The 15,272-nt window shown below is 39.1% G+C and overlaps 1 protein-coding gene across 3 annotated transcripts in view; it reads left to right on the top strand.

Moving 5' to 3' along the window:
• Positions 1–15,272, top strand: part of SH3KBP1 (SH3-domain kinase binding protein 1) — a 233,840-nt gene that overhangs the window by 84,641 nt on the left and 133,927 nt on the right. The gene's annotated exons all lie outside the window — the stretch shown is intronic.

Here is a 15,272-nt window from a genome sequence, read left to right as displayed (position 1 = left end):
ATCTCATTGTCCTCTTAGACTGGCATATGGATGTGTGTATTATGTCTAATATTTCCACATTAATTTGCACAGACATCTCTTTCTTCTTAAAGAAATCCTTTCTAGATACATTTAATTAAGGAAAGCTGTATGAGGAGATTACTAAAGCTTAATGAAGTAAGGAACTGACAGCTTGCCTATATGGAGGTTTTCGCACAGTGATGTCAGTCCACATTCACATATTCTTGTTCTATCTGGGACAGACACTGGTTACTGACAAAGAACTTTTAAAAAAAAAAAAGAAAGAAAAAAAAGTGGAAAACATAAAGCTTGACGCATTAGTTTCCTGGGAAGTGTCTATCACTGTCTTCCGTTTCATACTGGAATGTATCTCTACATGTCTGGCTTGACTCCTAATGCAGATTCCTGTGTATGGGTTTGAGCTGCTAAAATGAAAGCCTCCAGAACTTCTGTTTCTTTCCCTAGCTCCCAATCCTGCTCTCAGAAATATTGGAACAAAACAAAAAATTGGCAATACAAAAGCTGGATTTTTCTTTAGGTTATGTTTATGCTCCTGTTTGTTTGTGGGAGGACAATTGGCTATGTGCAAGAGATGGCCTGGTTTTTTTCCTGGACAGTTTCTTGCTTGCTGTCTCATACAGAATAATCTGCTGTAATTAATCATGCTGTAATGTAATTTTGGCATATAGTCTTCTATACCGTTAGGACTATGCAAATGGAAATTTCCTCTTCGGTATTATCAGCAATTATTGAATTTGAGCTGCCAGTTTGACTAGAGGTCTTAAACTTAAGGTTTGCAACTGCAAATGAGGAAGATTTAATAATTTCTGCAAAATGTATGACTTTAAAATGTGAGTGGGAATAATCTCCACCTTTTTTACACCTTTTTACTTTCTCTGAAAGAAAAAAAAAATGGAAATAAATCTCAGAAGGCTTTGAGTTTGAAATGTCATCTTGAATATGGAGACACGTCCAACATTTCTGTTTTGGGTCATAGGTTTTTCAAGCAACAGCAGAATTAAATTACCAAGAATTATTCTTTTTCATGGCTGCTATACAGAACCATATGAGTAGTTGGGAAATTATCTAGGGACCAAGTCTGTTCCATATTGCTTCAGCTGCTATTTGGAGAAGGCTAATAGCTGTGGCAGATGCAAAGATTCAGTTCAGTCACAAGGGGATAACACTCCAAATATGATACTTAGAGCACAAGCTTGCTCCTCCTCTTACTTCTGTCTGGCTTGGAAGCTTTAAAGGTTTCATGAGATAAAGAAATTCTCTTTTTCTGTCTGTAGCTGGAGAATACAAAACTTCATGTTTATTGAAAGGAGAGAAGACTGACACAAAGATCTGTAGCCTGAGGAAGGGGTTAGGTTTGCAAATCGCAAATTTCCTATTAGGATGTTATTGCATTGGATTTCTGTTGGTGGGGATTGCACTTCTCGTGGCTACCTCTACATAGTGTCAGGGTTAGTAAATTTTCAATTTTGGCTGCTTTCCCACAGCTGTTTCAATGGCTGCAGAGCAAGCAGTTGCAGCATGCTGTACTCTAGCAGCACAGCAAAGGATGCACAGACAATAACAAGGCCAAGAGAACTTCCTCTCTTTTTCTGGGGTCAGTTTGAGCATGGTGCCAAAGAAACCTTGTTTAACTGAGGACAGCTAAGCAAGTAATTACCATTGAGTTCAATAATAAAGAGTCTTCTAAGATCTATGTGGCAAACCCCCTTGTGGAAAGTGTTGCAATATTTTACTGAAGAGGGACAATGAGCAGACAGTGTGCTCTTGTGGCCAGGAGGGCCAACGGAATCCTGGGCTGCATAGGGAAGAGTGTGGCCAGCAGGTCAAGGGAGGTCATTCTCCCCCTCTACTCTGCACTGGTGAGGCCACAACTGGAATACTGTGTCCAGTTCTGGGCTCCCCAGTTCAAGAGGGACAGGGAACTACTGGAAAGAGTCCAGCGTAGGGCTACAAAGATGATTCAAGGACTGGAGCATCTCCCTTATGAGGAGCGGCTGAAAGAGCTGGGACTCTTTAGTCTGGAGAACAGAAGGCTGAGGGGAGACCTTATTAATGCCTACAAGTATCTCAAGGGCGGGCTGAGGGAGGAGGGAACCCGACTCTTTTCAGTAGTTACCAGTGAGAGGACAGGGGGCAATTGGCACAAGTTGGAACATAAAGGGTTCCACTTGAATATGAGGAAAAACTTTTTCACGGTGAGGGTGACGGAGCCCTGGAACAGGCTGCCCAGGGAGGGTGTGGAGTCCCCTTCTTTGGAGATTTTCAAGACCCGCCTGGATGCAGTCCTGAGTAACACGCTCTGACACGCTCTGGGTGGTCCTGCTTTAGCAGGGGAGTTGGACTAGATGATCTCTATGGTCCCTTCCAACTCTAAAAATTCAGTGAAATTCAGTGAACCCTAAATGCCACAGGGATTATTTTCTTCAAATGTTCTTGTGCTGTGATTTTTATTAGACCCTAGCTTAATATGTTTACTGATTTTGGAATGTGATCTGACCTGAAAGAGGGTACTTTTCTTTTGGTTTTTTTTCCTTGTTGGTGTTAGGAAGTGAGGAGGAGAAGGATGTATCTAAAAATCTTTAGCCACGGTTCAGCAGTGAAAATAGTAGGCAGTATTGTTTATTTGCTTGGGCAATGTAATCTTGCTGCTTGGAACTTCAGACCAGATCCAGTGATGTGTGAGTGAAGCATTTTGTGCTGGTGTATTGTTTCTATTACCAAGGTGATGATAAGTGCTTTACTAGTGCTATGTTATTACATTGTGTAGTTTTACTACTTAACTTGGTTGGCCTAATTTAAGTGGCAGCAATTTAGCAGACATTTACATCTTGAGCAAAAGAATCTTGGCCTCTTGGGCATCTGGCTTGTAGAAAGTTTTTCCTTGAGGAATATTGATGAGTGTCCAACAGTTTTATTCAGGGAAAACAGCTAAATCATTTGTAAGAACATCTAAGTACCTAAGAGGAAAAGAATGGATTTATGAACAAAAAAGAAATATAGGATCTAACTTTATATCTTGTTTGTTCGTGCTAATTATTTCTGAGCACTTTACTGAAATTAGGGGTTCTTTAAATAAAATCAGTGTAAATTGAAATGCCTCTTGTAAAGGCTTATTTCATCAAATAAGTAATGGACATTACTACTTGGGATTACAGATGTAATCTAGGAACAATTTAAAGTTGGTGTAACGCCACCGATAGTGGCCTATGTGGGTTAGTATTTTCATTACAGAGTGAGGGTGACAACTGATTGTATCATTATTAGTTGTTGGTCAACATCTGTGAATCATTCAGATTTTTGTTAGAAAGACCAGGAGAAGTTGGAAGGATTTGGTTTTGTCTGCTTTTCACTGGGGGCAGTAAAAATGGAACATTTCTCATACTTTAATGTTTCTTTCTGACCACAAACACTGGTGACCTAAGAGAAACAAATGCTAGAAATAACTGCTGTGGTGGACATAATTTAGGAAACTGTTACACTTGGCCTTGAGTGAGAGTTAATATTTGTAGGTGTTTCCTCTCTTTAGAGGGTTCTATCATCTAGAAGTTTTGACTACACCTAAGAAATAACAGGTTTATTTTCTAGGTCTGCCACAGAGTTGCTGTGCAACTTTTGCTAAATCACTTAAACTCAGTTGGCCAAATTACCACACTTACATTTCCAAGGCCAGGTATCTTAATATGTATTGATTTTTCAGATAGGCAGAGGTTTTTTTTCTGATTTATTGCAGTGGCAGATCCAAATTTATTCATAACTTCCCAGTATTTCAGGTGCTTCTGCCTCAGGCTACCTGTTGGCAAAACCTAGGTTTATACCTGCCTCATAAAAATGTTGAGATGTGTTACAGCATGGTAGCTGTGACAATTAACAGGAAACTGAGCATTTGAGTACAGCATTCCAGTGAATTCATGCTTCACCTCTGAAAGGCTCAAAAAAGGACCATTTGCTGGAGTGTAGAGGTGGGAACAGGGAAATGTAAAGTCCTTGTGCTTTCCCTGTGGTGTTCCCAGGGCTGCAGCAGCTGTAGGCTTGTTGAGTTATGGGTGTTTCAGGTGCTTCATTATCAGCTCCTGTCTGGGGAAAAAGACTGTGGTACTGAACGACCTGTCTGAAGCTCTATGAACCTCAGCTGTGGTTGCTTGGATATCCTTTGCCAGAACCTGGGAGGGAGCGTTCTTTTGCTTCTTCCTGCTGTTCATATGCCAAGAAAATCCTTTCCTTGCCAGGTATGATTCTTTTAGTGTATCTTTTCACCGTTCCAGAATTTTTGCTTGGCATATAGAACTATTGTTCTAAAACTTTTGTAAAGCTGACTTAAAAAAAAAGAAAGAATAAAATCCTTTTTTTCGATTTGGAATTGGCATTGTTGCACCATGGTAATAACAGGTTGGGAAAGCCTTTTCTTCTCTGAGAACGTTTTCAGATTGTTTTAGAAAAGTAAAATTATTGCTATTGTTACTATTATTTAGTTAACATAAGAAATTTACAGTCAGATCCTGGAACAGGAAAACACTGAAAGATACCTTTTTTTAAAAATGTTTTTCTGACATGACGAAATTCCACCTTTTCTAGAAGTTTTCTTTCACAATCTAAAAACAGACCCAAAGTTGTGCAACAGCTTCAGATCTGTCATAAATTCAGTATGATCTTCAGGTATAAAGGGGCATAATGGAAACTTGTGTGCAATGAGCTTAACTGTTAAATGGCTATGGCTTATTTTAAGGTACTTTTGTTCTGATTTTTGAGTATGCTATTTTTAAGTATCATATTAATTACACTATTTTCTATCTGGAAATAGTATCTGCACAGGTCATATTGGAAAACTAGAGTTGATAGGCTGTATTTTGTAAATAAACTAACAACAATTGTTGTACAAGTAAAAATATTTGAGGAAAAGATACATTGCCTTGCCAGATGTATTTGTTTTATATAAACTCTAAATGCAGTCTGCATTGAGGTTATTCAAGCCAGCAAATCTGGAACAGCTCATCGTGTGTTACATATTCTTAATCAGAGCCAAACACTGAAAGCAAGGAAATGTTTTTTCTACTTCTCTTGAGAATTATTTATTTTACCTTCCAGTCTAAATTTAAATAATAAAGAGATTTGCATCCTGCCCAACAGGGAGTTTTTTGTGAAAGTAGGTTTGGTGATATAATAGCTTTATGTTAAGAGTAAATAACAAGTCTGTTGTATGCAAAACTGAGATTTAAGTCTGTTTTTTAGTAAATGAGAGAAATGAGAAAAGTATTTTGCAAGAAAAATGCTTCATTGTTTTGTTCAATATTTTTTATGATTATTTGGATACAAAAAGACACTTCATTTATTAAAAAGACAACCTGATAGTGACTCAGAGTACAAGTGTGTCAACTCTGAGTTTTATATTAAATAATGTGTGTAAGCTATGATTCTGGTCATTTTTTTCAAAAGAAAGGCAAACCTCAAAATTTCCTTCATAAAATCTTTTATTACTAAACCTAGTGCAAACGACTGCCTTTGTCGTGTGCCAGCCTTGTGTTTGATGAGGTGTCTGACCCTCAGTATGCTCAGCTTTGGTTTTCCTTTCAAACACAGGAAGTTTGAAGGCATTAATCTGTCTTTTGGTTGGATTATCTTTCTGCTGTTTATATGTTCAGGCCTTCTCCACAGAAAGGCTTTGGTGTTCTCTTGCAAATACTGCCAATTTCAGAGAAATTATAGCTAGCATGAAAAAAACCCCCAACTTTTCATTTTTAAGATCAGCTAATTGGTGTATAATCAGTATACAGTTTACACAAATATGCACAAGAACATACTTCTCAGCCTATTAAGGTTAAAATATGCATACAACATATGACACAAACCCAAAATGAGATATGAAAAACTAATGGCACAGGAAACTCGAATTCGGCAAAATATTTATTCTTTGAGCTTAAATACCATATCTGCATACGCACAAGTAGTGTCTCAGATAATACACATTTCCTTCAAAAGTACTGTTTCTTGAAAATAAATACTTGGATAACTTTTACCCTCAGGTAAGCCACTCTACACTGAAAGGCACTGCTTTCAGTTCAGAGAGGCGGGAAAAGACACTGGTCTGTGCTGGGTATGTGGGTGACAGCCAGGAACAAAGTTGATGTATGTGGTGTGTTACCTGTAGTGGTGTAACAATCTTTTTTCTGGAGGTAGGTGAGAAGGACTCCATCCCATGCTAGAGGAAAGATCCCTACTGGGTGACGTTCCTTTTTGATTATTCAAAACAGTATATAATTTTATACATGCAGCCTGTAGAGGATACATAGGAAAATGATGTTTCTCTCTAGCATTTTAGTTTCATTATTTTTTTCTTCTGATGAAAAATAATTCTCAATATTGAAAGTGAGAGGACACTTAATGTGCATGGATTGTAGCTAATTTTGGAACTGGTGAATAAGATACATTCAGATGAGGGGTAGTTGTCTAATGTGTGAACATCCTTGCATCATGGGGCCATGCTTTTGGATTCAATCTCTCTTTATATAAATACATTTATATAGTAAGGGAAATCATAAAGTAGTGCAATTTAAAATTATTGCATTATCTGTCTGATGCCATAAAATGAGTTTAGCTCTTTTGGGGTTTCTCTTGTAGTTGTAACTATACTATGAAATCTGCCTTAAATAGCCCGATTCTGTAGTACAGGAACACAGAGATAGGTGTTACCATTGCTCTAAATTTGAGATTAGCCTGTTGACTATTGACATGATTTCGTTTTTTCTGCAAGAAAGATCTCAGTGCTGTCTTCTTGGCAACACTGGAATGGCTGCTCATTCATTCTTTTCAATCAGATCTTATTTACAAGTCCTATTTAAATAATGACTTAATATATTTAAAATCTGAACTTTTTTCTATGTTATGGTCATTTGCTCCCTGGTTTTCAGTTAAGGTTTCATTATCTTTGCAGACTCCAATAGCTTATTCCAGTGAGATAATTTCTTCTCCTGTTACTTACTGTGTAGTGCCCTCCATCTTCTTTTAATCCTAAGCACCTACTCTTTCTTTTCAATTGCTTCTTCCTGGTACTCTGCAAAATGCACAGATGCTGAGCCCTGATGCACCTCCTGCAATTTTGCATAGTTGGATCCAACCACGGGCCCTAGTGAGTATTGTGAGGCTCTGTGCAAGAGCAGCCTGTAGAAGTCAGTTATAGAAATCCCTCTTGGTTTGAATTGTAATTCCAAGTTAATTCTGTCCCCTGGGCATCTTCTGTTTGCCTAGGTGGCTGTCTTCTTGTGTGTCGTATGTTTATCTCTAGGAATCCCATTTATGGACCTGTAAAAACACTGAACACAAATACAGCCACTGCATCAAGGAGCTAACTATATACACCTGTGTGTTTGTGTCTGTATATACATGTGTATGTAGGAATACAACAAGGTAATGGATAACTAAGAAAAGGAAGAATACAAGGGAAGATGCGTTATTTGGATGATTGCTAGCAGGCTAACTGTTTTCAGGTTTCTTGCAGACAGAGGACACTTCTTTGAATGAAAGATTTAAATTTGGATCTGCACTTGGGAACTGGGTAGGAGTATGGAGCAAATTGTGACAATGTTGGGTTTAAAATTTAACAGGCACTGTTGTATGCTGACCCCCAGGACAGGGAAGAGGCAGACGATGACCTATTAATACAGAGTCTGAAGAGAGGCAGGAGAGCAGTTACTGATCAGAATTCTGAGCAACTTACAGATGAAAACAGAGGAAGGTAGTTTTTTTTAGAGGTTGATCCAGAAGTATATTCGTATCAATGGGAAACCAGAGATAAGTGAATTTTTAAGGAAGAATGTGAAAAGGAACAGGTGAAGTGGTGGAACAGGGATACAGGGACAGTTGAAAAAACAAGGATAAGAAAGTCTTTTTACAAGTAATTTATGCAAATATCCAAAAAATGCTGCACTTGAAGGAATAGTTGACAGAGTTGCATCTTCTCTTTCATGAACACTTACGAAGTTTTGTGTAATCAGTTAAATGATTTTTTTTCTTTTCTAAAAGTTTAGCAGTAAATTTTACGTCTGAAGTACAAAATGAAGTCAGAAATATTTTCTAAAAGTTGTACTAGAATTTGCTTGATCACTGTCCAAATCTGATAACTGTCCAAAAGGAACTAGTCAAGAGCATATATGTTGTCAAACTTGGGTGCAAAATATTTTTCTATTAGCAGTTATATTGAACAGTTTTATTTGGCTTTAAATGCTAGAGCTGTTCTTGTTAAAATAGCAGCAACAGTTTTGAAACTTCCTCTTGTCTTAAAACTAAGTTTCCCCATCACAAAAGAGACTGTTTATTTTTTCACAAGCTTCTGCAGAGAAGTGTCTCCCTGCTGCCAGCAGTTCCCTCCCCCTCACTGCTGTAGGATAAGTCACTTGGCACCTAGGAAGGCCCAGCTGCCTGAGAGGTCTGGCCCTGACCTCCTGCCTCCTGACTGTAGCTGTGTCTGTCTCCTTTAGCCTTTCATGTAGGTGGTATGGGATTTTCAAGTATAGCTCACCTAACTTGATTTGTCTCCCCTGTACCTTCTCACAACTTTCTGTGATTAATGAATGACAGAAGATGAGCAGGGTGGCTCACCTGGAATTGAGCCTTGGAGCAAGTCACTAGCTTGAGGTGAGGTATCTACGCCTGGTATCTGGCAGGTGTGATAGAAGAGAGACAGGCTTCCTATTCTGTGATAGAGACAATGAAAGCAAAGGAACAATGCAGGGATACTCTTGTGGGATATGAAACATAACCCTATCTGGAATGAAAATTTTGGGGCAAGAGAGTATACTTTGGCTATGCAAGCTAGTATCTTTTACACGAGCTCTGAAACTTTGCCACTGTACTTTGAACTGGGTCAAGAACCCTTGTCTTGTCTTTCCCGGAGTTAATCTTCATGAATTTGTAACTGTGAAGTTAAATATGCCAGTCTAAGTGTGCTATTGCACTGACAGGCAGATTGTTAGTTCAGTGCTGCTTTACCTTTGCTTGCTTGGATGGTAGCTGGGATGGTGCTGTGTTGCTTTTATGGGGACAGGGAACTGGTATTAGCCCTCCCTGCTGGGCTAGAATCAGGGCTGTGTGGCTGTTGACATGTTTTTGCCATCACGTGTAGGTAGTGATAAGAGCCAGCTGTGCTATGCTAAGTTGCGGAACTAATCAGCCTACTGAGGCAGTTGGAGGTTTCTGGCTCCTGTGATAACCGTAAAAACCTTTGAATGATTTCTGGGGTTGTAGGTGAGAAGCAGGGCTTGTCAACAGCTCCCTTGGGTCTCCTTCAAACTGCGGTCTCATGTGACATGAATTGAAGACTTAAATAATTTGTATAAAGGATTAGTCTGAGAATTTGTTCTTAACCCAGTAAGCACCCTTCTGTAAAGAAGATTTTTGGATGTATGTGAAAGTTTAATGTAAACTTATGCCTATGTACTTTTTCCTATGATTGTATTTTTTAAAACTAACTCCATACTTGTGCTCTCTGCATTGGGATTGAGTAACTAGTTCCGCTGCTGTTGAATGCCTTCAGTGCAGGAAACTTTTTGACTTGTGCCCCCTTGAACCAGAAGGAAACTACAGTCATTATTCAAAGGTTTCCTCTTCTGATTGAATGATATATATAGGCCCAAGTTGAGATAAACACCTGCAGATAGTGACAAGAATGTACACAGCAAAAATGAACCATCATTGATGGTAGGAAGGGTCGTCACTACCTTGGTGGTTTAGGAGAGCTGAGCAGAGTGTTCTTAGAAGTACACTGCAGGAGAGGACCTCTGTGAATCAGCTGCCAGTCTGGGATTAGTTAGGAGTGTGTGTCTGTGGGGGGGATTTAACTCTCAATGTGCTTTGCACAGGTATTTTTCACCTGTTCTCTTGCCCTTCTTCCTTTCCTGTGTGCGTGTAAGCAACATCTAGAGTGCTTTAAGTAAAGCTTTGCTGTTAGTTGTAAATGTAAAGAAACTATATGAAAGTATTGCCCATAAGGCATGCTGTTTGTGCTGTTCTATGATCTGTGACATATTCCATAAAACACTTTACTTCCAGGAATTGATACAGGCTTAAAAAACTTTCTTCTGATAAAGTGACATGGATTGAACTTGTCACTGTATTCATTTTAATTATTTTTCACATGCAGTGTGAAACACTTTGATTCATCTGGTTAAAAGTCCCTGACGTTAGGGAAGTTTCTTTACTGTAACTAGATTTGAAAACCAGATAGAGGTATCAGACAGTGTTGATAATGCATGGCTTGGATTATTCTGAGTAGGGTACCATTATTAGCTATGTAGGCTTTCAGTCTCCAGATTCCTATATTATGGAGGTGCAGTGACTTGAGTAACAAGATACTATGCCTGCAAAAGTATATTTCTTGTTTCCACTGAAATGAAGTTTTGTAGATTTTATTCATTGAATACTTTGTGTTTGTTTTATTTTATCTCAGAATTTCCTCCCCTACAGTCTACTCCACTATTATCAAGGTGCTCACAGTATAGAAAGTTGTGCTGTTGTTAGTGGTGTGTTGTGATGTATTGTACTGTTTACCATATTTTTTTATGGTTATCTCACTGCTTTCTAATGTTATTTCACAGTTAAGATGCACCAGTGGTTTTCAGTAGTTCCTATTCTGTCTTTCTGTATTCCCTTTTTAATTATAAATACATGGTTGTGCCTGTTCCTTGCTTGATGTTAATTTGTAATATAATCCTCTTTAAAAATTCAGAGCATGTTGCTGATGATGGTTAGTTTCCAAGCTCATTGGTAGGATGGTTGTGCTTGACAAGGGAGTGAAACGTGGAAGTGCTGACAAGTGGCTGATTGCTGATTCTTGGCCCCAAGCGCAAGATTGTCATAGGGAAGATTATTATTATCTGTCACGCAGCAGGAGCCGTTATTTCCTAACTTCAGCGCTGGCATTATTTAGAAACTGAAGCAGAGGCTGGGCAGAGGTTCTCATGGAGCGAAGCAGCTCCCTGCAAATGCCCAAATTAGCTGGGAATGAGTTTTGGAGTCAGTGGGGGTGTAGTGCCACTAGCGTGCTCCTCTGCCTGGGCTTCATTACCCTGGTGAAGTCCCTCGTGGTGTTAGCTGTTACCATAGCATCTGATGTGGCTACATCTTCATAAACCTGCCACTCCACTCCACAGACTATTCCAGAGAGCACTGGCATCTGCAAGAACACCAGGCCATCAGTGATAGCCCAGGATATATCTGCTTCTCCCCAGAAATTCTTGGCTGCTCCCGAATCTGTTTCTGATACTGTTTTCTCTAGGGACCAGATTTTGTCAGCTTTGTACTTGTACAGTGCTCAGCCTGGCACTGTATTCATTGCTCAGATTTCCTGAGCAGTGCCCTACAGTAGGTGACAGGGATAACACTGTGTTTAGTTATCAAACAGGGTACAGTAGAATCCCAGCTGTCCAATAGCTTGAATTTAAGCCATCATATATATCTAAGCACTGCTTTTTCACATCAGGTCATATACTTTCCTGTTGGTTATCATCCTCTGTCCTGCATTCACTGGTGATATTTCAGTGGTAAAAAACCCTACTAAAGTATCCTCACACAAGCTTCAGTCATTAGCACAAGATATTCCATTTATTTTATATAACTTTAAATGCTGTATTTTTGTATTTCCCTACTTCATTTACTACCACGTGTACCTTGTGCAGACTTGTGTTAGAATCCTGCCGGATTCCAGATGTCCCTCATCTATCTAGTCTGGTATCTATCTCTGCAAAAGCTGCAAGATGCAATGTCAGCCATTATTGCTTCATTTGTGCAACAACAATCATAAGACTTGGTATTTTTTCAGGCCCAGGAATTCTCTGTCAGACTACTGACTCAGCATAGCGTTATCCTAAATTACACGGGGTCATGGTTACTTCTGGGAATTCATAAGAGACCAGGAAGTGTCCAGGAAATTATTTAAATAGAAAAAAGCTCCAGTGACCTGAGGAAAACCAAAAGATTTGCTCACATGCCTGGCAGCTATTGAGCAAATAGAGTAGTGGAAAATATAAGTAATAAATGTTGAAAGGTTAGCCTGAGGCTGTAGTGTCAGAAAGATGTTAAGCTAGCACTACCATCAAAAAAAGAGCCATTTTTCCTGTTTTTCTTCTTCCTGTGTTCTGGTACAGATGTTTGGCTGCGTGGTGGCCAGACGAGGAGTATGATTGAGCTTAACACTAAACTAGCAAGAAAGATGCAGAGGTTATTTTTAATAGTGGGCCAGTTCAGTGTTTACCTCCTTACATTGCTGCACGAGCACTTGATCTGACAGGAGAGCAAGGACTGTCACAGGAGCTGGGAGAAGCAGAGTGAGCAGCAGTTCTGCCTTTTGTTTGGTTGGAGATGAAAATAATTCTAAAAGTGCTATGAGAGAGTCATGGTTTGCCAAACTTTTTCAAAGATGGTTCATGGTCATTCAGTTAAATCAACTGCTGAAGAAAACAAACATGCTATCTTGTCAGTTTGCATGGTCAGTGTTGCTCTTCACTTTTGTGTTGGGGAGGTATATGATTTGGTCAGCGTCCCAGAAAAACAGCATTGCAGTTGTATAAAGAACTGTTCTTATACAGAACCTTTCTCTCCTCCCTGCTTTTCATCTTGTAACCACAGAACCATTTTGGAGATTGATTTCATTACAGACGCAATTGACTTGAGCCAGAGGCCTATTTTTTCACAGCTTTTAACTTTGAAGAAGTAACTTCTCATTCTTGTAGCAAGTGTAATGGAAAAGACAAGAGGAACTTTTATGGCTATTTTTAGGAAAAGATAGTGTTTATCTCAGCAAAACTAAAAAAGATGTTGAGACATTACAAACTTTAAGGCTAGACAGATTTTTTTTTTTAAAGTATTTTACGGTGAAGGAGTTTCACTCACCTTTTTATATCTATGCAAATAGATATTCTCCTATGCAATGCATGAAAAGCCAACTGAAAAAATGGAAACAGTGCCAGAAAAGTAGTAAACCTGATAAAGTGCTTTCAAATCCACATTTTGAGCACTTGTTAATTATGTTTATTTTCACAAATAAAAGTAATATAATTGCACAAATGCGTTGGCATAACAGCTGACACAATAGTTTTGTAATACACTGTATGATTCAGAAGGAGAGGGTGAGCAGACAAGTAGTGATGGGTGTACAGATGCCAGCAAAAAGGCTACCAAGAAAGCGAAGTATGAAACTAGGCTGCTTGCATTGCTTGACATCAGAAGTCTGGAAGATTCTTGTTTAAGGAAACCAGAACAAAAAATGAGAGGGACAGTAAAGTATAAGAAATTGCTCAGCTCAACATGGAGAGCTCTAGCATCTTGGTTAACGTGACTTTAAGGAGTCGTAGGCAGAGTCCTGGTGAAAGTTTGTGGAGGTTGCCCAGTGCTGAGACACGGGAGTAGAAGTAGTTCATGTGAATGCTGCAGTGGGGAAAAAAGATAAATATTATGGAAAGGTTTGGTGGCAGATTCAGTAGAGCATCTTGGGTGCAGATGCATCCTTGGATAGAGTTAAGAGAACTGTGCAACTGGATTCCAGGAATTAGTTCATTTGGCAGGAAGTTTCCTCCTTGCACAGATCAGAACTGACATGAAGTCATCACTACTCACAGCATGTTGTCAGAAGCCAAAATGGTTGTGGCCCTAGAGGCAGAGCCAAAGGGTATTATGGTGAAGAGAAGAATGACATGGGCAGGGTTATCATGGACAGGGGAAATCTCGTTTAGCTATTGAATGAGTGACTTGAAGCAAGCAAAGCACCAGAGGTTTTTAATGGGAAGTTATGTACAGCTTAGAAGTTGGCATTTGGTACAATGTAGTAAGACTGGGTTATTTCTGGGTAGAAATCTTTCAGTGTCTAATTTAAAACCCACTGAAGTCTAGCAAAAAGCTGAAAATACAAGGTAAGTGAAGAGAGATTGTTGGCAATAGAACCTTTGACTAGAAGACAGAATGTTTAATTTGTTAATCACTATTCTGAATTTTTTATGGAAAGTTACCATGCCACATGTAGAAAATAGAATTACAGAAATTAAAAGGTAGACAAGGTTTTAGTATAAAGACACAAAACCCGACAAGAAGATGTTCTGCAGTCAGATTGTAGCAAGTTCTATGTCAGAAAGCTGGGGATACAGGTGTGAACTGACCATGGCTGGAAGAGGGCAGAGTAGTTAAAATCCAGTGCCTAAGTTTGTCTGAACTATCTGCCTTTGCTGTGTCCTGGGGCTTCCCCATCATTTGCATTGTGAAATTCATTGCGTAATGTGGCACACTGCTAAAGTGGTTATTTGAAGTTTATTTAGAAACATAATGAAAGCTACAGCAGCTTTGGGACTAAAGGATATTTAATGTGGGAGTAGACACTTTCTGGCCTTAGCAGTTCCCAGTGTAAAGGAGACAGGTCTTTAGTAGCTATCTCATTATAAAAGATATTAAAGATTACATTAGATTTCCAACTCAGCTGTCAGAGTAAATACTGGAACTAACATGGAGAAACTGCTACTACAGTGGAGGCTATTTTTTAAAAAATAAATTCAGGGAAAGCAGACAACTGATTTGCACAGAATACAGAAAGCTATGAGGATTTTATTTTCTTCTTTACTCTTCTTGTCTGGTTCTTAAAACCCAAAATGTAGTGTGGTAGATAGAACTGCTTTTGAAATAAAAATTTAACTGAGTCCTTGGAGAGAAAGACAAATCTGTCATATAGAGGTTCTTCATAAATGCTGTACATCTTCATGAAACTTCCTTTTTCACATCCTATAGGAAACCTATTATAAAAGTCTTTTCAGAATGTGAAGGCTCTGATGCCATTTTCTGAATCAAATTTATTTAAAAAGTAAAATTGGTTCTGCTAATGTCCCTGTATTCTTAGAAGATTGCTATTTGCCTTACAGGCCCATGTAAGGGAAGAAAGAGGTAGGAAATTTACTTCCACCTTCAAACAACCCTTGATGAAGAGGGTAACTCCAGCTCCCAGGGGGCAAACAGCGTTCAGGGAGACAGGGAACACAGCCCCCATGTTGCTATTCCAGGTGCCACTCCAGGGAACCCATATGCCAATATGTCCCAACCTTGCAATATGTCCCTTGCTTAGTTTAGCACAAAGGAGCTGGGCTCAAATACTGGTTTGCACATGAGGGAAGAAAATGATCAGAGGGCTGGAGCACCTCTCCTATGAAGACAGGCTGAGAGAGTTGGGGTTGTTCAGCCTGGAGAAGAGAAGACTCTGGGGAGACCTTATAACAGCCTTCCAGTACCTG

The sequence above is a fragment of the Calidris pugnax genome, unplaced genomic scaffold (genome assembly GCF_001431845.1).
Source record: "Calidris pugnax isolate Ruff unplaced genomic scaffold, ASM143184v1 scaffold188, whole genome shotgun sequence".
NCBI classification, from domain to species: domain Eukaryota; kingdom Metazoa; phylum Chordata; class Aves; order Charadriiformes; family Scolopacidae; genus Calidris; species Calidris pugnax.
This window is presented reverse-complemented; position numbering and strand designations above follow the sequence as displayed.